Raw genomic sequence first — 25,995 nt, 5'->3', positions numbered from 1 at the left:
GTTGAAACACGTAGGTTTGTCCTTTGAACCGTGTCCCGGATAACACTGGGAACCAGGCCGCTAGTCTAGAGTGCATGCCTCTACCTCCGCATCATGCCCTGAGTTATAAAAACAGTGTTGGAAATTTCATGTCCTAAAAAAATTAGAGAAGTGGCGAATGAACAAATCCACATACGTCCAAGTGAATACTGGGGCACTGCCAAAAACCCTCGGTTGGAACCTGCTCTTTGACACCCTCAGAATCCAGCCATGTTTTACAGTATTGATTTTTCTCTTTTGCAGCCACGGCAGCTGCTGGTTCATAAAATTGGGATGTGACCTTTTCTTCTCCCCGCGTGATTTACTCACTCACGTGTGTTATTACTTGGCAAACAATTTCGGGATATGCAGATATGTCTAAACTCTGCTCGTTTTTCTTTCCCCCGTGCTGATTTCAGGGAACACTTACTGTCAACTGGCATATTTTACATGGAAATGAAGAGAGGGAATAGAAAGAGTGTCCTGTAGATATGTGGTTCACTAGCTTAAAAAGTCATTTCCTTGGCAAGGGTCACTGGGAATGTTCCACCAAACATATTTATTGCTGCACAATCAAAGAGGTCAGAGCAGACATGCAACACAAGCACTCTCCGCAGGGTGAGTGGGGGTTAGTCCTTAACTGGGGACAGCAGGACCCCTACTTTTCACAAACAAATAATGGACCATTTTCTATGTCTCAGCTGCTTTTGAATGTCTTCATCACTGACTCTAACCCAAATATTTGAGGTTTTTCTCATCTTCCCCCTTCCTGTTGGGGTTCTCCAGCTCTTTCACCCTTTCACTGGCCCTGTCTGTCTTTCCTCACAGTTGGAAGGAGATCTATTAAGATGGCAGTGTGTTTTAGATATGCAAAAAGAGGGTGTAATAAATTGAAATTTGAGTAGCCTCCAATCCAAGCCCCACACCCAAAGTAATGGTATTTGGAGACGGCTTCTTAGAACGGTGATTAGGTTTATTGAAGTCTGGGGGTCAAGTTCTATGGTGGGATCATCATCTTTGAAGAAGGGCTGAACTGGACATCATTCTGTTCATGAAGACACAAGAAGGCTTCTTTGAGCCAAGAAGCAGGACCTCACCAGGAACCAAGCAGTGTTCCGGGCCATTGTCTGACTTCGACCAGGTTTTTCTATGAAAGCTGAGAGTAGCCGATCAACAGCAGACACACGCCGATGCTCCTAGTGATGGCTCTGCAAAAACTGACTGGCCTGGAGTCATCTGAGGCCCCAGGCATTGGCCAAGAGGGTAAAAACTGAAGGAGGATAGGCTGATGAGGTGACTGCTGCTTCTAGCCAGAAGGTAAGTCCTGATGTGTCACTAGACGGTGATTACAGAGCAGAGATGCGAGAGAAAGAGACGGGAGCCTTCACTGCGCCACCAAACATCCACTGCTAGTACCTGACCACCACCCTGCCTTGACTGAAGCAAAAGTACAGCTCACCAGTCTTCAATGTTGAACAAATAATTCACTCTTCTTAGCCCAGACTGCTCCATCTTGAAAACAGATAGATTAGCACTGTATCTAAAATGATTGTGAAAATCAAAAAGAGGAACTGTCGAAAGTTGCTCCTGTGCCTGATGAATGGGCGGTTCCCAATAGATGCTCCTTTTACCTAAGGTGTTACTCAAGATGATGTGGAATATGGACAAATTCTGCTGGGTGCCTGCTGAAACCCTTGGGGTTTCTCTTGTGCTGAGCAGATTTAAGCCGAGAAGCCTCTTTCTGGCCTAACCCTTTCCTGGTACAACCTCATGTGGTAGAAGACAGGGCCAGGGCAGTTCGAGGAAGCATGCTTTGGGACAGAATTAATCCCAGTGATCACCAAGCCCTCATGACTTGGTCTCTTCTCAGTGAGCGTCACTTAGTGCCACCACTGTGAAGTATGTCTGGGAATTTATGAAGCCAAAAGATGGGCTGATGCTTCTGAGTCACTGACTTAAAACCAGAAATAAGGTGTTTCCCAGTGTGCAGGCACCCTCAGTAGATAGCAATCATGATGCAGGTAGAACAGCTTTGGATACCTGGGCTTGGGCTGAAATTCTGGAGGGCTTGCATCTGTTGACGTGAGCAGCAGGTTTTAACTTATATCTAGTTAAGAAGCATGCCGAATTGTCTTTTTCTAACAAAGTCAATCATTTTGAGGGTGTGGTCCATCCTGGAAGGGAGGGTGTGGCAAAGCCCATGTTCCCCAACTTATAGCAAGCCAAGAAGCAAAGACAAGGTGGCCAGCATTCACTTCTTTTAACTCTGCTTTTACATTGTACCCCCAAACCATGGAATGATGTCTCTCACATTGAAGGAAGGTGTTGGCCTCCTCAGGCAAGCCCCTTGGGAAACACATGCACAAGCACACCTAGAGGCGCAAGATCCTAACTCCAGTGAAGTTATCTGTTGGTGAAGATTAACCATCTCCCAGGGTTATATCACCTCCAGTGCACACCCTGGGGTATTCCTATATGCTGCTTCTTGGACCTGAGAGTGTGTTGATTGAGGGTTCATACTAGATGAGCGTACATTCTCCACCCTGAGTCTTCAGCCTTGTGTAGAGACCTGTCCTTGAGTGGCAGAAGCTCCTGGAAGATTCTGGAATGCAGAACCAAACCAAACTAGTGCCTGCTCCAGTTTTGCCATTTTCTGGATAACTTTAAGCAAGCTCCTTGACCATTCCTCACCTTGGTGTTCTCAGCCACTCATTTGGAAGTAGACTTACAAACACCTGTGGAGTCGCATTCTGTTGGCACTAATCTGACTCTAGCTACTGTGTAAGTTAGTTCTGCGTGCTTGTCCTGACTTGTCGCTAGATAGGTGTTGTCACCAGGTATTCCAGTATCTGCAGGATATTATCACATTATTCTGACATCTGAAACAACAGATTTACATCCTGCAGATGAGAGTATCTTCCCAATTCTACCTTACTAAGTGTGATATATACTTAAGAGACCTCTCAACCCCTTTCAAATTTCCCGAATGTAACATTTGCGGGTTATAATCCATTACTTTCTTTCACCAGATAGTCCATAAAATATCTGGCTTTTCCCTAAAGAACTTTGGAGCTTGCTAACACAGACCCCTGGCTTATTATGTTTCTCCTTTAAATATGTAAATCTGATGATTAATGGTGAGCATGGTGCGGTGGTGGCCAGCAACAGAGATAGTAGAAATCAAACGCTGGAGAAAAAGACAACCCAGGAGTCAAGTCCTGACCCTTCCAACTGAACCATGTTTCCTTTTTCCATTGCACTATCTGCTGACTGGTCGAATCATCCATGAGGGTCTGCAAAGAAGTACAAAATCTAATGTCCAGGGGTTCCTAGTGCAAACTCAATCCTACATAGATTAGAAACAGTACAGAGAGTTCAGAAGAATGTGTAGGTCCAAGAGCACCATGTATCCTCTAGAGACAAGAGAGGAAAGAAGCCATTATTAGGATCCATGAAAATAGAACTTGCCTGCTGTGGTACGAGGTGGGCAACCCTGCCACCACACACATTCGGACTCCATAGAGACTGTGCCTCGGCAGCCTCCTCTCTGCTCACAGACAGTGGAGCGGCTTAGAGATTTGAACTGCACTCTGGCCAAAAACGCTATATAAAGATTAAGTGTGTGACAAAAATTTGTAGCAACATCAGCTAATTGCAAAGTTGAGAAAGAGAAAGTAATTAAAGTTAGAGATGAGCCAGCAAGTAATTCACTTAATTGTAAGCACAGAACATTCCCCAATCTGTAATCCTCTCTCCCCTTAGGAAAAAAAAATGTGGGGATGTTGGAATATATAGATTTTTAACCTGGGTGCTAGCTGTGACCTCTTGGGTTGATACAGGCTGCCCACTTCACCTACCACCTCAAAGGGGATTCAAAATAGCATTGCTTAATACTTTTTGTGCTTGTCCTTTTAATTATTTTTTCCTCTAAAGTTAGGAGTATCACTATAGAGTTTGGTTCAAAAGGAAAAGACGTAACTGATACTTCATGTAAGAGGTGATCAATAATGATAAGAGATAATCTATAGATAGGACTTATGAACCAAGGTGACAAACACATTGTGGAATCATACCAGAAAAATACAAAGTCCTTCCACAGAGGCAGCAACTCAGAAGTGCGTTTGAAAGAGAGAGGAGAGCTGCTCAAACTGCTCACAGTGGTGACCAGAGGAAGAAAACTCACACTCTGGTGGTCCCTGCATGGCTGAAGGTCCAATTTGTGCTGCTTGTTTTATTTTGCTTTTGAACCTGCATGTTTCTAGTGGCATCAATTAAGAGTCAATGTTATCTCAGCCACCAAATGTGCAGCTGTACACCTCCAGCCTACTGGACACCTCTCCTCCCTGCTAGGCTGGAGCTTCTGTGGCTGTTCTACAGGCCTTTGCTTTCTCATTTTGAAAGTGCAGACACTCACAGGGAGGGAGCAGTGAACAGACCTGGCTTCCGGAGGTAGGTGTGTTATCATACAACCCCTTCCCACTGTAAGGCTGATGGTCCAAAAAGCACCTTCAAAATCCATAACTGTGTGGACGGGTTGCATGGATAATCACTCTTAAGGCCATGACTGTCCTCCCCCAAACCTCAGAATGTGATATTATTAGGAAATGGTCCAATAAGATGGGCTCCTGATGCTGTTGCTTTAAATGTGCATCCAGTAGCAACAGGAGAAGGAAGAGGCAGAGTGCTCATCGATTAACAATCTCTTTATAAGAAACTGACCTTGAAAAGGCAGATACATCTTTTTGGGTCTGGGTTACCTCACTCAGGATGGTGTTTTCTATTTCCATCCATTTGCATGCAAAATTCAAGATGTCATTGTTTTTTACCACTGAGTAGTACTCTAATGTGTATATATTCCACACTTTCTTTATCCATTCTTCCATTGAAGGGCATCTAGGTTGTTTCCAGGTTCTGGCTATTACAAATAATGCTGCTATGAACATAGTTGAACACATGCTTTTGTAGTATGATAGGGCATCTCTTGGGTATATTCCCAGCAGGGGTGTTGCTGGATCTTGGGGTAGGTTGATCCCGAATTTCCTGAGAAACGGCCACGCTGATTTCCAGAGTGGTTGCACAAGTTTGCATTCCTACCAGCAATGGATGAGTGTTCCCCTTACTCCACATGCTCTCCAGCAAAGGCTATCATTAGTGTTTTTTATTTTAGCCATTCTGACAGGTGTCAGATGGTATCTCAAAGTTGTTTTGATTTGAATTTCCCTGATAGTTAAGGAGGTTGAGCATGACCTTAAGTGTCTTTTGGCCATTTGAACTTCTTCAGTTGAGAATTCTCTGTTCAGATCAGTACCCCATTTTTTAATTGGGTTAATTAGCATTTTAAAGTCTAGTTTCTTGAGTTCTTTATATATTTTGTAGCAACAATGGCAAAAACAGTGTTATGTTTACACAAGGCAAGGAATGCTGAAAGTAGACAACACACCACCAAAGGTCAAGTACAAGCCTAGGGCAGATTCTTCCTCAGAGTTCTCAGAAGGAGAGGATAGAGTAACCTTAGACTTTCAGCCTTTAAATCTGTTAGATAACACAGGTTTGTTGTTAGTTGTTACAGTAGCCTTAAAATAGGCATGCATGCATGGATGGATGGATGGATGGGTGGGTGGATGGGTGGATGGATGTGTGGGTGGATGGATGTGTGGGTGGATGGATGGATGATAGATCATGAGTGAATCACAAATGGATGATGGATAGATAAACTATGCCTATACAAGAATTTCTGACTTCTCAAATATCTGCCCAGGGAACGTGTGAACATAACATTGTTTTTGCCATTGTTGTTATATGCAGTCTCCTCTCTCTCTCTCTCTCTGTCTCTGTCTCTCTCTCTCTCTCTCTCTCTCTCTCTCTCTCTCTCTTTCTCTCTCATGTGTGTATCACATCTTATCCTCTGACACCACATTCTGAGTCTTAGCATTATGCCACGCCCACCTTCATTTCAGGTCCTCCTGAGTACCTTTGGATCCTAAGTGCAAAACTCTACCAGCTCAGCCCAGGCCCTCTGAACATGGAAACACAAAGTGGAGGCTGGAGCACACTGGATCTTTCTGGAGAAAAAGGTTGAGATCACACAAAGCAGAGAAGACCAACTCTCAGCAAGAGCATCTTCCCTGGAAATCTGCAGATTTCCACTTCGAAGTAATTTCTGCCACAGACTCATAGCCAAGCCCTGGGGTTCTCTTTGCCTAAGCCTGCAGCAAGCAGGCATCTATCTCCACCATGATTCTTTGACTAGCTTTGCAGAATGTGACCAATGGAATCTGTTATTCTGTGCATACGCAGAATGTTCCAGCTTGCTTGGCACATCTGTGTTTCAATAATGAAAGAACCACAATTCTGGAAAATGACAGGCTAGATGCCCTCCTAACCAGAAGATGACAGGCTCACGGAAAGCGGAAGTACTCGACATGCTTCTCCCTCTGCACATCACCTCCCGCATAAGCACTGCTGTTCTGATTGAAATCTTAGGTGTTGCCTTTTTCTGTAACTGCTCCAGAACTGAAAATAAGATTCAGCTACATAAAGTAACAATGACCTTGATCAGATTGCTCAACACAACAATTGTGGTTTGCAAATTTAGACTGGAGAGGCAGAAGATCCACGTTTCAATGCAGATGCGAATTAACACAAGACTGTTTAATTGTAGATAGAAAAAGCATTAGAAGCTGTTAACGAATATTGACTTCCAGAGGTAATGGCCACATGAAAACTAGAAACAGACCTTGAGAGGAGCCGTGCAATACTGGGGATGTGGGATTTCTTCCAGATGAACATTGACATTAAGACAGGTGATTCCTTGATATCATTTAGCGCTTTTAGTTTTTTTTTTTTTCTGTATACATGAGAGAGACAGAGAGGGAAAATAGAAAAAAAGAGAGGAGAAAATGGAGAGGGGAGGAGGGAACAGATGGGAAGGGAAGAAATGTTAGAGGAGAGGAGAGAAGAAGAGAGGAGAGGAGAGAAGAAGAGAGGAGAGGAGAGGAGAGGAGAGGAGAGGAGAGGAGAGGAGAGAAGAGAAGAGAGGAGAGGAGAAGAGAGGAGAAGAGGAGGTTCATGCACGCTGTGTGTGTGTCTTTGTGTGTGTGTGTGGTGTGTGTGTGCATGTGTGCACACGTGCACACACGTTCAAGCACATAACTTTCAGGAGTCAGCCTTTGCCCTCTACCTTGTTTAGAAGTACCGACTCTTCTGCTTCTGATCCTGTAGAGCATGTTCCTAGTTAGCATACCTGAGAGCTTCCAGATGATTCTCCTGTCTCTGTCTCCCATCCGAATGTAGGAATGTTGTAGTTACAGAATATGCCACCACATGCAGCTTTTTACATGGGTTCCAGAGACTGAACTCATGTCATAAGACTTGGGAGGTAAGTGTTTTTGTTTTTGTATTCTAAATAAGCCATCTCCCGGACCCCTCATTTAATGTGTCTGTCATTTAAAAATGATAGCATTCTGTATTCCTCACTGTGGCTGGTCTCTTAAATGATAAATAGAGCACAACAGCGAACACATTCCACACAGTTCATCCCATTTCATTTCATCTATTTGTGTGTGAAGACAAGGATTGATGACCACCTTTGATTAAAAATACAAAAATGGGCTCAGAGAATTTTAAAGTTTGTGTGAACCGTTAAGCCTGTCCAACTCACCCTCTGAATTTCCACAGAATGCAGTGCAGCCACGGGGATGGGAGGAAATTGCTTCCTGCAATAAGTGAGACAGGAATGTAAACTCTTATCAGCGGACTTTCCAGCTTGTCTAGGCTGTGGCTCAAGTCCCTCCTCCACTTCTGGAGCATGTAAAGGCGGAACGAAGAGAGATGCGCAATGCAATGAAGGACCAGAGTGACTAAATTTTCTGCTCTTACTCTGACGCCCGTGATTGTTCCACATGGATGGGCAAGAGAACACCAACACACATAAGTGGGACCCTTCAGCCCTGCCTGCTGCTCTCAGCCAGCTCCACTGCGCAGACCCCAGTGGATCTCAGTGTGGGACAGCATCAGTGACCCTAGATATGGAGAAGCTCACCTTAATCAGATTGCCATGCCTCTGTTTGAAATCAAGCGATCCTTTCAAGGTAGACAGAGGCAGACAGCAAGTCACTGGAGTGGCACACACCACTCTACAGACACACCGAGAACATGCAGCCATCTAGAGTTCTCATACGGTTGCTCCATGTCCTGTGCCCTCATCTCTACCTTGACATCAGTTTTGAGCCTGACATCTGCATCTCTTTATTTGCCGTGTTAATCTGGAAGCACACGTAAATTCATTTTTAAAATTTTGTAACTACTTTCACTAAATGGTATTTTGTGAACTGTATTTATATTTGCAAAATGTTCTTTTATATTTTCATTATATGTTTACATTTTATTGTATTCATAAATAAAATTTTCTAAACATGGCCAAGCATCAGTTCTAGTAAGGCGTTTTATTGTAGTCAGTGTCTGTAGGAACTCTATGCCTTTTATTTCACGAGTGCAAGAATGTTCTTAAAAATAATTCCAAGAGCCTGCCAAGTGGGCCCCAGAACAGCATCTTCTAGAACCTATCACAGCCTGTTCCAGTCCCCTTGACCCTGACTCTACTGCAGGAATACAAATCCACACTCCCTGAGCACCCTTGGCCCCACTCCAAATATATAACTGTCCAGAATTGCAGGGAACAACTAGCCATATGCGGTATCCAACCACAGCTGATACATTTACAACCCAACCCCCACCATAAAGACTCAGAGACCATTGAGGGAGAGGGAACAGAGGGATGATAAGAGCCAGACACCAGGATGTCTGCTGTGAGACAGTGCCTGGTAAAAGTGACAAAGATATCTCAACAATATGGTAGCCCAAACAAGATCTGCATAGTGACATCACCAATTGATTTGTCAGCAAGGATGAGGGAAATCTCCCAAGACCTCCTCTACAGATGAAGAGTTAATGGCTGCTGGCGGGGGAGAATCAGTCTTCTCTGGGAATAAGTTCCCCTGTGTTAAACAATCCCAAGCAGTCAGGCCTAACACATATGCATGCAAACAACACAAAAGGAACTCAGTATATATGTGACCACTCTCTCCGGGTCAACCACAACCTTTGATCAAGGGAAAGGTTTACTTTTGCTCCTGCTATGAGATATCTGTTTGCAAAGACTCCGGCTGTCGCTAAGGAGTACCATGCAATATTTCAAAACTCTATGACAATGTTTTCATTTGCCAGTTTCCCCTGAAAGCATAATCCAGAATTTTGATTGACTACTTACAGATAATTACCTATATGCTCTAACACATCGGAAAATTAAAGAGATAAAATAGGAGTAAATGGCAAGTTTAATTACAAGGTTTTATGACAAAGAAGAAAATTTCCCATTGAGCATCTGGCAAATTGTTTCTTTCTTTCCTGTGAAACCTCTTTCAGATCCTCCCAAATCTTTTCTTAATCACAGGAGCATCTTCAGAGATAAGAGGAATGGGCCCTGGGGTGGTGAACTCATCCACAATGCATCCTTTAGCTTGTCCCCCCATCATCTTTCATATCCTCTCTCTATGCAGATGTGCTCATTCTTCTGCAATTTTGTTTTGTTTTCATTTGTCTGCAATTGAAAACACTGCAGAGTTTAAGCATTCATTTGAAATGATAAAAGAGAGTTCCAGGTTTCAAGAAATAGATTCTAAGCAACAAGCCAGTGGTGTGATTTGAACCTCTGTTATCAGAGTTCATTAGTAACTTAGTGACCTCAGGGCTTTTGAAAAGTGGGCATGCTGTGGAGATACCATCAGCAAACGTCCTCTTTGCTTCAAACATAAACAAGAGGCAATTCATTCAGACATCACAAAATCATGCTTATGCCACATGAGGACCTCATGAAAACTAGCTTGTTACCCAAAGTGTGACTGCAGATTAGAGAGCCACCCCATCAGATTCTATATTGGGGTGGGAGGTAGCCTGGACTAAGTGAGGGTAGGCAGACACACATGCATAGACATGAGTGGTTTCAAATTATTAACTAGGGCTCTGTCCTCTTCCACCATCCGAAGACCAAGGAAGCAGGGAAGTGGCTGATACGGTCTAGGTTGGGAGGATGCTCCCACCCCTCTCTCCATCATCATCCAAGCTTATCTCTGGGACCTGAAATGTCTGGTTTCTGTGTTGCTGCCCCAGCCAGGGCTCACCTAAATTCCTGAGACTTTGATGGGTGTTTGTTTAACAGATGTGATGGAGTGCCTAGTTATTTCAGGTCCCAGGAACAGATATGGACAAGACAGACAAATTGGAAGCCGTAATGGGTTCACAATTTAGAGTAAGAGAGGCAAACAAGAGACCATGTCCTGTGACAGGTTGTGTGGAGAAGGAAGATGGAAGGTGTGAGGCACAATTTGAAACAGAATGGTCGTGGAAGATCTCCACAGAGGCAGCCTTTGAGCAACAACCTGAAGAGGATGGCAGTGGGAGGATGTCAAGGAAGAACCAGGCAACAAAAGCATCCTCGGCAAAGGCCCTGAGGTAGAAAACCATCTTGTTGTTTACAGAAAAACAAACTCACTCTTGTAGTAAAGAGAGATGAGCCAACAAGAGAAGAAGAAGAGGCAAAGTCAATGATGTCGGGGAGATTAGGCTTGCAAGGGGCACTCGCCTCTTCTTGCACACTAAGGCCTCTGGCTTTCACTCACTGAGTCCCTGGAAGTCATTACAGCGTGTGAACAGAACCTGGTGTGACCTTCAGGTGGGGTAGACAAGGGCAGAAGGAGCAGCAGAAGATCATGGCCATCATGTGAGAACAAGAGCATGGGGGCTCCTGGCAAGATGGATACACGGTGGCTAAGAGAGGCGGGAGTGAGGGGCTAGGAGCAGGTATGAGGGAATAAGGGGGCAGCTGTAGGGATCTGCAGCTCACGCACCGGAAGGATGGTGTTTCCAGTGCTAAGGTGAAGAAGAACGCCGAGGAGAGGGAATCGGGAGGAAGTTCAGGGATTCTGGAAATCAAATTTGAGGAAATGAAGCTAAATGTCCCCTGGGCATTGTGCTAAGAAAAAAGTCCTCTGCCCTCCTTTATTGCTCAAATATACCACACAAATGAGCAGAAACAAAAACACTTAAGTCTGACTTTTAAGAAGGAATTGATGTGTGTGTGTGTGTGTGTGTGTGTGTGTGTGTGTGTGTGTGTGTGTGTTAGGAACTGGTTAGAGCATTGAATCAGGGTCTCAGTCTGTAGCCCAGGCTGGCACTGAACCTCACAGAAATCCTCCTGCCTCAGATTTCTAAGGCTGAGGTTGCAGTGGTGTACTACGACAGTAGGCTTAAAGTTTATTTTTAAAGGAAATAAAAGAATTTAAAAAAAAAAAAAAGCCTGTCCTCTCAACCTAAAGCCCACACCCATCTCTGCACGTTCTGGAAATTTTAACCAAGAAATCACTTTAGTAGGTACAATCCCAGTTTTCCCAAATTAGCAATATTACAGAGATCTCTTCTCATAGGGTTTGCACTATGGCAAAGGTCCACTGGTGAGCATCTGCATTAGGGTATATGTTAACGGCTATTATTTTGAAGCATATATACTTCATGGCTGAGAAGCAAAACATTTGGGGTTTCTTTTTTCTGGAGGTGGGGTTCAAGGTTGCTATCCTGGGGCTCACTTTGTAGACCAGGCTGGCCTCAAATTCAGAGATTTGTCTGCCTCTGCCTTTCAAGTGCTGGGATTAAAGGTGTGTGCCACCACCACCCGGTTAGGGAACATTTTGTAAAAGAAGCTGGGAAGACGGCCCTTAATCTCCCACTCACTAATCACAGCAGAGTGGGAGTCACGAATGTCTCAGTTTTGGCACGTGTGGCTTTCTTTATGGAACAGCAGGTTGATTATATCCCCGTTTACCACCTAGTAAAGCTGAACTTTGATTTACAGGATGAAACTCACACCTTCTGACCCCAATGCTTCTGCCCATCAGTCATCTGAAGCTTACTCGGTTTAATGGCCTGTGAAACATTCTCCCAGAGTATGGGGAAGTTACAGGGTATAATCAATACCGCTCCTGCTATTTCCCCCATCCCCTTGAAGATAACTTATACATTTCTTTCAATATACCGAACACTCCTCTTCCTGCGGGGGCTCCAGTGACAGAAAGAGAGAATGCTTACCACAGTCAGGTTTTATGTCGCCGTAACTAACCATTCAATCAATAAGCTGCTTTCCAAGTGACCTGCTTATAGAAATGGCTCCTTCCACTGAGTTCTTCCCATTAGGAAGAGCTTCTGCCTCAGCCTAGGAGTCTATGAATTGGCTAGAAACCCACAGGCGGCTTAATTTCCAAACGGAGAGCATGCAGTAGCCGGTGTCACCAGAGGCAATCTATAAAGCTTCGGTCTTATAGCAGAGAACTTGCAAAATGACCTAGTCAGAAAGCTAATGTTCCCCATAGTACAGAGAACAGAGAAAATAATAAGCCAAGGCACCCATAAAACATTTTGATAAATACTGGTTTCACCAGGGTTAATCTCACCTGGGCCAGGTTAACTGCGCTGTCTGTGGACAGTAACCAAATAGTGAGATACTAATTCATCCCTCTAAGCAAGAGAAACCACCTACCAGGTTGCAGCAGGATGCTATCTAGACTTCTCAGTGTGAGCTTCTGCAGCATCCTTGCCACAGACCGTCCATGGCCAAAGCTTCCACATACGACTTGGCTTGAAATGGTTTCTGAACGCCAAGCCCCAGATGAGGAAAACTTCTTCATGTGTGATGTTTAGTAAATGTTGATGGCTTGACTGGGAATATCTACGTACTGGTTACTTTTCAGATGCTATAATGTAAATACCAACAACTACCACTTGAGGAGGGAAGGGTTTATTTGGGCCCACAGTTCCAGGGAATAGTCCTTTATGGTGAGGAGGGCATGGTGGCAAGAGCTTGAGGCGAAGCAGAGAACAAACGGTGGTGCTTAGCTGGCTTCTCCTCCTCATGCAGGCCAGGTGTGCCCCCCAGACCAGAGAACGGTGCCATTCACACTCAGAGCGGTTCTCTCTACTTTAAAATTCAGCTAGCTGAGAAACTGCCTCACAAACAGGCCAGACACTTGTTTTCCAGTGGTTCTATATCCTATCCAGTGGTGACTGGTGTCAACAACACGTCTTCTTGGCAAGTGCTAATGAAACAGCTGTTATCTATGCCCTGTCCACATCCAGCAGTGCTCTCTGTCTACACACTTAGGATTTCATTAGCTGTGGGATGGGCTGTCCTTTATGCCTTTGGGACACCAACACTCAGTGTTTACGGTGGACACATAAGGCCCTAGGTACTTTTAGTCATTGGTTCAAATTCAGTCTTGGGCCAGGCATGGTGATGCATGCCTTTAATCCCAGCACTTGGGAGGCAGAGGCAGGTGGATCTCTGTGAGTCTGAGGCCAGCCTGGTCTACAGAATGAGTTCCAACACAGCCAAAGATAAACAGAGAAACTGAGTCTCAAAACAACAAACAAAAAAGTCAGTCTAGGCCTAGGTAGATGGTTCAATGGATAAAAATACTTGGTGCACAATTATGTGGACCTAAGTTCAAATCCTTGGGTCCCACATAAAAGCCAAATATGGTCACATGTGCCTATTACCCTGGGATCAGAGCAGAGGTAAAAGGATCGCTGGAGCTTACTGGTGACCAGAATAGCCAAGCAATGGCAAGGTCCAGTTCCAGTAAGACTGCTTTTCTCTTCTCTGACCTCTCCATGAGTACACACACAAACACACACACACACACACATACAACAAATAATCACACAAAAGATTGGTCTTTACTCAAAATACCATGGACCCACAGTGACCTGTTCTGAGTGGTCACTCAGAAGTGTTCAAGTATCTTAGCAATAATTGAGTTGTATAACTTTAACCCTAGCAAAACTGGCCCTAAGCCTTTGCATCCTCTACATTGGCAAAGAAATTCTAATTTCTTTATAAGGTGCATGGGTGTAGTCTCATATACCCAGAAATATTAAACGAAATGTCTGACTAGCAAGCACCCCAAATCAAGGTTTCCTCTAAACTCCACCCAAGAGGCTACTTGAGCAGTGGTGGAGTGATTGCCTTGGAAGTGACCAGCTCTTCGCTGACTAGATCTGAGGTTGATTCTACAGCAGGGAATCCATGACTGGTACCGCAAACAAGGACAACTCACGGTTGTGGAAGTCACGGGTCCCATCTACTATTGTTTAGCCAACTTGACGTAGTGACAAATACCTTCTAACTATGTTTATGCTCCCAGATAATGGCTACTCTCACAGAAGTCTCTCTTTGCATCAAACAACAGTGAATGCAAAGAATCATGGCTGCTCCAGATGCTTAGGATAAATGATGGTTGAATGCTCAGCCCTAAATGAGATCGACACATGTCCCCTCTAAGGTTTAGGGAACAGCAGAAATAATGCAAGAGTTGAGGGTATGGAGGAAGACCACGAAATGCCATCTTCTGGGCAAGACGCAGCTATTTTATTTATGAACTCACAGCACCTGTGGTTATCTGCATCCGCCTCCATAAAACTGACCATGTCAACTGTCAGCCATGGATTACGGAGGGGCTCATGGAGCCTGCTGAACTGTGGGCTACTGATAGATTCTAGATGAGGGGAGTCCCTGTCTTCAGTTGTATACACACTGCTCAGCCCATCAGGCTCCAAGGAAAATTCTAAACTCATGAATATACAGACAGATTCTGTGGGTCATAAAACAAAGCAAATGGGCGTAAATGTAGGTAAGATATCTACAGAGAGAGTGGGAGAGCAACGAGAATGAGAGGCGATTTGTAAGAAGGGAGATGTGAGAGCTATCAGAATACATTGTGCATGTGTGCTAAATTGTCAAAGAAAAAAGTTAAAGAACAAAAACTTACAAGATGGTAAAGGTGTTTTTCCCTAGTTAAGAAATAAGTATGACATACCTCAATAGCACCTAACCAGAGAAAGAGGGGGGAGGGAGGGAAGGAGGGAGGGAAGGAGGGAGGAAGGGAGGGAGGGAAGGAGGGAGAGAGGGGGGGGGGAATAAAACATAATTCCTTCTTACACAAGTCTTAATCTTTTTGGTACATGCTGAGACTCCTTCAATTACCAGGAAGAGAAGTAGGTCTCATAGCAAGGTAATACCCCGGAGGGACATTTTTCTCTTCAGAAACTAATAAAGGCACTTACCCCCTTGAGGAGCAGTGAGGTGAATAGAACCATCATTGCAGGGAAATTTTAAAGGCATTTCTGTTCTATTCTGAGGACAGAGAGTTTCCAAATATGTTGACGTGACTAGGTGCCCCATAAAGGCACTTTTTAGTAAGTTCTTTTATGTCTCTTCAAGCCACCCTAATGATGCTCTCTGTAGCCCTTCAGCTCAAAGATCACTGGCTCTGCAGAGGACCTCATAGTCTTCAGGGCACAGGTTGAGCTTCTGTGATTTTTATGAGGTCCTAGGACACAAATAGCCAAAAATATAGGGTTTTTTTCTCTTTTCATTGTCTTAACAACATAAGTCAATGCCATAGACCTCACGTTCCCACTCAATTGCTTGTCCACCCTGAGATGTGAGGCTGCTAACCAAGGACCCTGAGTTCAGTCCTCCACCAAATTGTTTCCCAAAGTAGGCAAGGCTGTCAAGAGCAGGCTATATTATGCATTATGCATTATGTATTATGTGTTTGAAAATCTGTGGTGTGACAGGCAGGCTTACTGTAAAAGAAGCTTCCTTTCCCCTTCCTTCTAACACAAGAACTGAAGAATCCCAAGAATTACTCTCTCATTATGGAAAGAGAGCGGTAGACTGTAGAATGTTCACCTGGACCCTCGAGATTCTGCAGATGTGCCAACAAGCGGCCTGCATGGTGAACTCACTCTTTCTCCTCTGTCCAGGCTTTCTGGCTAGTTGACTCGGCCTACCTCAGCACAGATCTTTTATGGAGTGTGTTTCATTCCTGGTATTTCACAGTATTTATGCAGAAGATATGCTCCAAGATGCCCAGCCCAGCATGAGTACAGCAGAGAACAGGGAGGCATCCAAAGAAAGGGAGGCGTCCCTTTTACACCTTGGATCAGTTACCAGCCCCCACCCTACTTCCTCTAAGTTCAGGTTCTTTATCTTTCCCCCTCTTCCTCCAGTCTGTTCCCTTTTGAAATAACCATGTTTTCAGGGAGTGAAACAGCTTTCCTGTTTATCCCTCTGGTGTCAGAAATGAGAAGTCCTGAAAAATGGGACACCCAGGTCTTTACCCCTTCCTGTCTCTGGATATAGTATAGATGGAAAGAAAAAAGCACACATATGTCTAAATATATGAAACAGGTCAGAACACTTAAAAGCCACAGATCAGGCCTGAGGTGAAGATGTGTGACCTTTAAATGTGCTTTTCTGTGTTCCCCCAACTTTTCCACCTTGGTTGTCCATTTTTTTTATAATCAGGCAGAGCAATCACTTAAGAAAATACTTACCAATTGAGTAGTAGTTTGTCACAGGTAAGTGTTCTGTTCTCCATTATAGACTCTATAAAGGAACACTAATCACACTGCTGTAGAACTTTTCCAAGGAAATATGGGCAAACATCTATTCAGGTCACATAGGGCACCAACAACAGAGGAACAAGTCCATCCAAGTCTAGTCTGACAGCAGCATGTGTGAGAGGATTCCCGCAGGAATAGGAAGGACTCCTGAGAAGCTGCATTACTCAAGAGCGCACCCCAGGACGAGTGGTGACTCCCGGAACTGCATCCCTGGAGTTCCATGCACAACTCACAGAGAGCTCCACTGAAAAGTCCCCTCTCCCCTGTAAGAGCTTATATACCTGGGGGAGGAGCCTATGAGTCCTTTAAGTTTTATGAGCTGCTGTCCTCCCTCCCAGAAGGAACGTTTCAATTCACAACACATAGCAACTGAGTCTTTCTGTCCACACAGCTACCCTACAAACACGCAGTCTCCTGTGAGCCTGCAGGATGACTACAGCTCTTTCCTGTCTATATGGTGGAAAACCAAGACCTGGCTTTTACTGTCCTTCGCCAGTCACTGGCTGACATGTGAAATGGCAGCTGTTCCCCAGGGTCCTGGGACTATCATCTCAAATGTTTTATGTTTACCACGTGCCAAGCACTACTACATATCTTACTTAGTTTAACAGTGGTGACAAGCCAGAACCAGATCTGTCCCTAAGGCCTGAACCTGGAGAGGCAGGTGAAATGCCTCAACCGAAGGTACAGAATATGTAGTGGCCCTTAGCCATGCACAAGGTGACCAGCACTCTCTGATGACCTTACTGCTTCTATCTAAAGCCGTCTGGCACGTAGCAAGAGGGTTATTTTCTCAAAAGAAATACAAGAATTATGGAGACCTTCCACTTGTTCATACTGTGAACTGGAACAGTAATGGAGTAAAAAGTGGTCAGTAGGGAAACCTTCCACCACCATCACTAAATGTCCACCTGACACATTATAATGTTCTGTTATCATGACATCACCATATGCAAGGACAAGCGGCCACTCCTTCCTCTAGGTTTCACAATAACTTCATTTGCAATTCATACACCCTTACCAGGACAAACCACTATGCCACTCTATCCAGATAATCTCAAATTATTCTGAATTTTCCAAGCTTGAACCTGGAAATGCTCACTAGAGTTATCTGGAAAACTGAAAGACAGTACCAACTTCCTGAAGCACTTTGAATTTAATACCTTCATAGGCAAAGCTCATGCAAGGTCACAGCAGCTGGTCCTAATAGAAAGTTACCACAGCTGACTGGAATCTCCCATTCGTTCCATGGCAGGGGGAAATGACTATGCAAGCTTTGACTTTCCAGAGGCTCAAGACTTAAAAGAGCCTTTGGTGTGGTCCCCTCTTGTAATCCCTCTCCCTCACGGTCCACAGTTCAGGGTGCTTCATGCCCTTCCCAGGTACCCCCGAACTTGGCCAAAGAGTAGAAGACATCCCTCACAACAACTACGGACAAATAACGGGATGACAATGACCTTCAGTTTTTAGACAGCAGATAGCAACAGGTCCCACGCCTGGGCTTCTAGCAAGGACTACAATCCTGCCAGTCCAGACAGCCAAAGGCAACCTTGGCAATAGACAGAAAACATCACAGGCCACATAGGATCCCTGCCTCACAGGGATCATCTGAGGAATGATGTCATCAGGACAGCTCACGGTGGGAACTTATAGAGACTACTTGGTAACTGCAGCACTTCTGGGGGATTCCAATACTCCCTTCAGCTACACACCTTTGTTCACCTTCTAAAGACCTCAAGCACCCTGCAATGCTGCTACTTTCCAAATGCATCACACAGTTGGAGCCTAGCAGATGAGATGTCTTAGGGAAACCGATGGCTCTGTGGGTCTGGTTGGGTCACTTTTGCTTTGTTTTATTTTAAAGCAGGTTCTTGCCAGTGCAGTCCAGGTTGCCCAGAGAAATAGGACAATCATCTTGACTCTGCTTCCCAAGATTGGGATTATAGTTACAGGCTTCAGGCCCTTCTGACAGGAGTTTAATTCCGAGTTCTCTCCTCACTTTGTAACCTGTGAGGAATCACGTGACCTGAAGATGATGGAATCCAGTCATCCTGGCCTTTCTTAGGTATGAAATGGGCCTGACAGGTGAACCCTGGTCTTCCCATGTCCATGTTTCGATAGCAACAACCTCTGTGTTCCAAATCATCCCTGACCGACTGATTGGCATGGCGAGAACGCACATTTTTGCATTGTTGGTTTTCCTTGCATTCATGGATCCTGTGAATGCAATGAGTGCCCAAAACCAGGTTTGATGCCAGAAACTTAGCAGTCTAAGGCTACTGGCTGCTCTTGCCAAGGGCCTGGGCTCAGCCCCCAGCACCTTCATGGTGGTTCACAACCACCTCTTACTCTAGCTCCATGGGGTACCTGTCACCCTGTCCTGGCCACTGCAGACAGCAGACACATACATGGCAAACATTCATAGCCATAAAACAATAAATAAACCCTTCTTTAAAATCAGTGTGAAGAGCTCACAGTTGTGAGGAAGGTGAACAAGTCCTTCAGGAGCATAAAGTATACAAATGAATTCTGATGAGGAGCTAGAAGATTCAAGGGCCCCACCCCAGCCAGTGCTGCTTACAGATACAGAAGATGGAGAAAGGACATGTGGGCTGGAGGAGCAGCACCAGGAAAGCTCGGAGGCATACACAGCTGGGCAGCCAGGGACACAGAAGACAGTGGGAGTGGGAAGAAAGCGGCTAACTCCTCCCACCAAGATTCCAGACTTGACCTGAGTCTGTTGGCAACTGCGAGCTATCCATCAGGTGGTTTTAAGAAAGGAAAGCATGATTGGATTGCTGTTGGGGAAAGACAGCTCTCTCTGCAGCGCAGAGACTGAAAGAGTGTGGAGAAGCTGGTGTGAGAGCCAACTTCAAATCAGGGCATCTGCAGTCTTAGCCGCCTTCCTGCAGAGATCCCAAAATGTGTCTTGAATGGGTTCTTCAAATTTCCACTCAAGGATAACAACCTACTGAAAATTATAGCGTCTGTAGCCACCAATTTAAACTCCATTATTAGAAACATCCAGGGCAAGGGGGGATTACCATTTCAAACAAAGAGGTTGCCATTGATACAGGGGGCAGGGCAGGAAGCGCTGATGGCAGACGCTCAAGGTTGCAGTAATAGCGTTCAAGCATCAGTGTTTGTTGTTTAATCAGAACGAATACCCTTCATTTTGTGTTAGGAACTATGCTCCTCCTCCTCTGGAAGTGCCCCCACAATGCGACTGTCCTTGGTGATTCTGCTGGCTCACGTGAAATGGATTTCTAGTTCAAGTACTTAAATATCACCCTGGCTGCCCTCTTGGTCTTCTCTTTTTGTGTATAGGCAATTAAAATTCATCAGTGATAACTTAGGAGTAGCGTATGCTCTCTTTCCACTTTACTGTACTCCGTATTTATAATCATTTCTGGGGTGACTTTTCCACATACATATACAGTTTCCAGGTAGGGGTGACACTGCTGTGCCCCTTTATGTCCCTGCAATCACTTCCTCCTGCGAAACCCCCTGTATTGGTCAGGGGTCTCCAGGGAAATAAAATCCTTCATCCACATGCAAACACGTAAGACAAAGTACATTATAAGACTTGGCTCATGCACTGATGCAGGATAGGAGATCCCACAGCATGCCATCCCTGAGCTTGACACACAACGCACCCAGCAATGTGACAGTCCAAATCCAAAGGTTTATGAGTTATGGGAGTCAACAGTCTGCATCCCAGAGGCTAGAAATCCAAAGATGAAGATCTCCAGTGAGCAAGAGAAGATGACTTCTGACTTCTTCAGCTCAGTCAGAGCATAGTCAACCATCCTCCACATTGCAACGAAAGATGATTATTCCAGTTCAAGCTCTGTGGGTGGTGCCTCCCCAGGCTGGGACCAGGACATGTGTTATTCAGTCGCCTGATACATGAAGCACCATCATGAGTACCCTAGCAACTCTATCCGGGTCAAGACAAGCGGCATATCAGTTAACCGTCCCACCCCCCTACTTTGAGCTTCCTTGTTGTGATTAAAGTGCTTTGACCACAATGCCCCCTGAAAGTTACTACGAGTTTAAAGAGATGAGGCTGATGCAAACTTGGGTGAAGTGGGGCCAGTGAGGGGCAACCTGGATGCCCTCAGACACCTGGGCCGGCAGCATCAGCATGAGCTCCTGGTGGCTGTGTGGTGCCTACAAAAGAGAATCATGAAGAAATAAAGAAAAGTAAGTTCTATAGCATCTCTTCAGAACTTGAACTTGACCATCCACAGTGACCTCTGACCTCACGAGTCAGGCCCCCCTCCCCTTGCTTTGTTCTCTTTAGCAAGGACAGAGTTGGGTTTTCATCCCAGGCAGCAGCATTAACAAAGCTCAGAATCTGGAACCAAAGAGAAGGAAATGGAGAGAACTCGAGTAGGATGAATCCTTCATCCTGCCCCACACCTCCAAGGAGGGTATGACCTTCCCCAAATCATCACCACCCTTTTCTCCACTCCTCATCCCATTCACGCCTGCAAGCATTCCCTGTGCCTCAAAGGAATAATATTATTCCTTTTATTATTATTTTATATTATAGTCTATGTATAGGTGTATCTATCTGTGTGTATGTGTGCATATAGACAAGTGTGTGAACATATGCATGTGCTTGTGTGTGTGTGTATATGCGTGCATGTGTGTGTGTGTGTGTGTGTGAGTGTGTGTAGACTCACACACAGGTACTCAGATCAGCCAGCCTGCTTATTTGACTAGACCCAGGCCAAGTCTGTCTCTCTGACCTCTCTAGATGGATCCCCAAGGAGATGGTTTCTTAAAGATGACACCCAAGGTTTTCTTGTAGTCTGTACACGCAGAGTGAGACAGACAGACAGACACACTCGCATACACATGTGCACACACACTCTCACACAGACCATTAAGAGGGGGAAGGTCTAAGTGATGGAGGACTCTCATTGGCTAATAAAGAAACTGCCTGGCCCATTTGATTGGCCAGCCCTTAGGTGGGCGGAGTAGACAGAACAGAATGCTGGGAAAGGAAGTTAATAAATCGCCATGCCTCTGCTCTCTGAGCCAGATGGCTGTGCCTCTCCTCAGGGAGAGAGATGTGATGAAGCCAGCCACCAGGTCAGATGTGCTGAATCTTTCCCGGTAAGACACCATTCGTGGTGTTACACAGATTATTAGATATGGGTTAGTCAAGATGTGAGTAAGAGGCTGAAAATAATGGGTCAGGCAGTGTTTAAAAGAATACAATTTGTGTGTTGTTATTTCGGGTAAAGCTAGCCAGTGGCTGGGAGCCGGGCGGTGGGAAGCCACCTGCAGCTCCACACTACATCTGGGAAATTGCTACAATATGAAAACCCACTTAGCAAAGTAGAGAGGGGTAAGGAAGACTTCAGGAACGAGGGTGATGTGCTTTCCATCTATCTACTATGCAATGGTGGAGTCTTACAAGGGGACGTGTGAACCCGAGAGTTGTAAGCAGATTTCTGAGAGGCCTGGAAATGACACAGAGGTAAGAGTGGGCGCCTTGAAATGCCATGTGGGTACCTACACTGAATCCGCAATTAACATCTCCTTAAAGGTCTCAAACAAGAGATTTGTGTGACTGTGTTCTTGGCTTATCACTGGAGCTGGCATTTCGGAGAGCGTTGCGAGGGAATAAGGCCGCACAATGCTGGCCTGCTAAAGAAATCGGTGTGAATACAAAGTGGTATCCAGGTCACACCTGTCATTTAGATGACTGAATAAGTGAGAGTTTGGTCCAGCCAGGTAGTAGAAGGGAGGGATGCTGTGGAGTTCGAATATGAAATCTCCCCATTGGCTTGTGCATTTAAACACTTGATCCCTGACTGGAGGTACTGTGTGGGAAGGTTGTACAATCTTGAGGGGGTGAGGCCTCTTGAGGAAGTAAGCCACTGGGGGAGGGCCTTAAAGTTTTATAGCCTGGCTCTACTTCTGGTCCATTCTCAACTTCTTAAGGATGTGATGTGACCAGCGGGCCTTACACCACTTTTCCCCACTATGATGGACTGTATTGCCTCAGCCTTCAGACAAAATGAAACCACTCCCTAATTAACTTCTTACCAGATGTTTAGGTTACAGCAGTGAGAACCACAGTTAAACAGATACCAAGACCCTGACTGAGGCAAGAGGCCTAGAAATAAAGAGAACCACATGCCCAGCTTCTCGCGTTGCAGACCAGCCAACCACTGCTCAGATGACCCAGGGCTGTGCTGCCCCCTTGCCTGCAACCCCACACCACCAGAGACTAGGAGCATGACGTCATTGTGTGGCTTTCTCTCATTCCTGGGCCTGTTTTGCAGATTTCACATACGAAAGAATATCTCCCAACCGATGGAACTGAGAGAGACCCTGCCCTTCCAGACCATTTTAGAATTTTCCTGTCTAATGTTTTGAAAAGAGCTTGCACCCCTCAGAAGCAAACTTGGGGGCACAATTACACTGTTTCTTAATTCTTTTTTGGTTTTTTTTTCAAGACAGGTTTCTCTGTAGCTTTGGTGCCTGTCCTGGAACTAGCTCTTATAGACTTGGCTGGCCTCAAACTCACAGAGATCCACCTGCCTCTGCCTTCCAAATGCTGGGATTAAAGGCGTGTACCACCACTGCCCAGCTGTTCTTAATTCTTTATTCTTTTTAATCAGCCATCTTTTAAAATTCCTGACATGGAGACATAAATGCATATGCTCCCAAGCTACAGTTGTTTCCAGACATTCTCTTGGGGGACAAAAAGGGAAGAAATTCAAAAGATATATGGCAACCCGTGATTTGACATAAAGACTTAATTTAATATCACTAATTATGGGATTGCATCTCAAATCCAATGAATACATTTAGCTCTCTGTATTGGAGATAAAATCATTTAACATGATTTGACAAGCCTACGTCTCAGCAACTAATTAATTTTGTTACAGCCCACCAATCAATATGCACAGACTAATGCTAACTGGTGATAACATCCTGCCTCAGATGTGCTCTGCACAGAAATTTCCAGAAGGCTTTTCTGCTGATGCTGTTCTCAGAAGACGGACCAAATGCCACAGGACAACACTCAACTTGAGACTCAACCTCTACCCACACACATTTGCTTTGATAATTATCTTCTTCCAGGCTTATTTCCTGCATCCACCACTCTGTGTGCTTCAGCTGGTTAACCCTCCACCTACAGTGTCAGCTTTCTGCATTTGTCTGTGGCACAACCCAGGGGAATGGTGTAAGACGTGTTCCTGACACTCAACAGGGGAGCAGGCTCCCCCGTGCCCCTTGCTGCTGAAATTCATTCAAAAGGAAGTTTTTCATAGCAAAGAGGTAACACAAGGACGTGCAACAGGAAGGAGAAACAGTCCACCACTGCACATAATGGAGCTGGTGAGCCAGCTTTGGAAAACACATCACCCACTTGCAAAATGGAAGGATGACTTTTCATTTTGCCAAATGGTCAGACTCACAGGATGGCTACAAAGATGACATTCTAGGCAGCCAGGAGTTACAGTTTCTATAGAGACCCAAGGAAGTACAACCACAAGAGGCTTTCAGCATCACAACCTCCAGGTGCAGACTGTTAGACTTAGTGACGCTTCTGTCGTTACATGATCACAAGGGACACAAGCCTGAGACACAGGTTTTATCTGAGTTCTGGAGCCTGTTCAAAGTGTCCAAAGTGTCAATCTCACTTGCGTTTCTCCATCAAAGGGTAATTTCCCCTGGGCAGGGAACATGTTCTATTCCTTTATAACCTGACCCTCTCCCTGCCCATGCCCAATCTCTGTTCCTAAGAGCACCAACCCAGCACATAGCCAGGACTTCAAAAGTTTTAGTAATACAATCTCCTCAAAGGATGGAAAACATTACTAATTTTTTTTGCAGATGTGTCAGGCTTAGCAGCACAGAAAGCACACCACCAAACAACTGGGCTATTACACACTGTTAGTTTGCTAATCCTGTCTGTGGTCTACCTGGCCAAAAAACAGCTGCAATAGTTGCACAGTTGAAATCCCCAGATTTTAGAAAAGCTAACAGAAATTTTACCACAAACGTTTATCTTAAATGCCAGTTGTCAAACAAATTCACCACAAATAAGCTCACCTTAAATGCCCATCATCGAGTAAAACCTATTGAATTAGACACCATCTTTGAGGGGTGGCTACTGTGATGATGTTGCACGTGGGGATACAAACTTCAAATGAAGACTCTAGTAATCCGACGATGGCTTTAAAATCTACTTTCACCTTTCCTCCATGTGCACAGCTCTTAAATCCAGGCAATAACCCTTTCCTGACTCCATAGGGACCCAAACTTGGCCACTGAGAACAACTCTTGTCCTCAGGAGAGCACAGAACATAGCCTGTGGTGAAGAGACATCACTGGGACCTTTCTGGAACAGTCTAGAGGAGGCACATTTTCTTTCTGCAGCAGTTACTATTGGTCTGATGTAAATTCACAGGGATATGGCCTCCACAGAAACCACGTAGGGAAGCCATACTGAAAATAAGGAAAGACAAAGGACAAGTGGCTCTGGCTTTACTACATGCTTGCTCCAAGAGCACAAGGCTCCAACTGTATCCCCTCATTTCTTAGCCATGCATAGCAATGAATCCCCCTACTATCCCACCACGTGAGCAAGGATTCTTCTATTCACACTATAATTGTGCTACATCCTGTGTTTATGGGTCCATAAATAAAACCATGCCTATGAAGTATAGCCATAAGCAGAAGAGAGAGAAATCTAGAAGGAGGTCACCTCATACACCTTGAAAGGAAAACATCTCAGCAAACACTTATAAAAGAAAGTTAACACTGAGCAAGTGGATTTGAAGCCTTGTGATTTCAACACAGAGGAAAGAAAAGATGAATCATGCAAAAAATGAATCTACATTCAAAGTGAATATTTTCTGGTAAGTTCTTGCACATGTCATAGTAACAGAGTAAGGGAGAAGGTCACAGTGCCAGTCCCAAGAGCATTTATTTCCTGATCATTGACAGGCCCCATGGGAAAACCATCTGGTATTTCTCACATGTGTACTAACAGGCTGGTTCTTTCCTCTGTGAGATAATCTCATTGTGGGTAAACACTCCTATGTGCCCTGTACCTAACAGAGGAATTGTAACTGAAGCTCCAGCAAGCTAGTCCCTCACCAGCCCCACCAGCTCTTCCCAGTTTGAATATCCAGAGAACTAAACAGCAAAGCAGGGTTCTCTCTAGTATTCACTTGCCCCACACAGTGCTGCCCCTGAGAGAGCAGTAGTTCAAACACAGACACTGACAATAACAAGAGACTGTGGAAATGCTCACTGTATAGAAATTAGCCACATCTGAGAGTAGCCTTCAGGACATAGATCCCTCTCTGCCCAGACAGTCCAGCCAGCTGTCTAGCAACTCATGCTGATGTAATCTATGATCAGGACTCTCCTTGATCAATCTTGAGTTGGGCTCCTCTGAGCTCTCTCTACTTAGACCTGACC

The sequence above is a fragment of the Arvicola amphibius genome, chromosome 4 (assembly GCF_903992535.2).
Source record: "Arvicola amphibius chromosome 4, mArvAmp1.2, whole genome shotgun sequence".
NCBI lineage: Eukaryota > Metazoa > Chordata > Mammalia > Rodentia > Cricetidae > Arvicola > Arvicola amphibius.
This window is presented reverse-complemented; position numbering follows the sequence as displayed.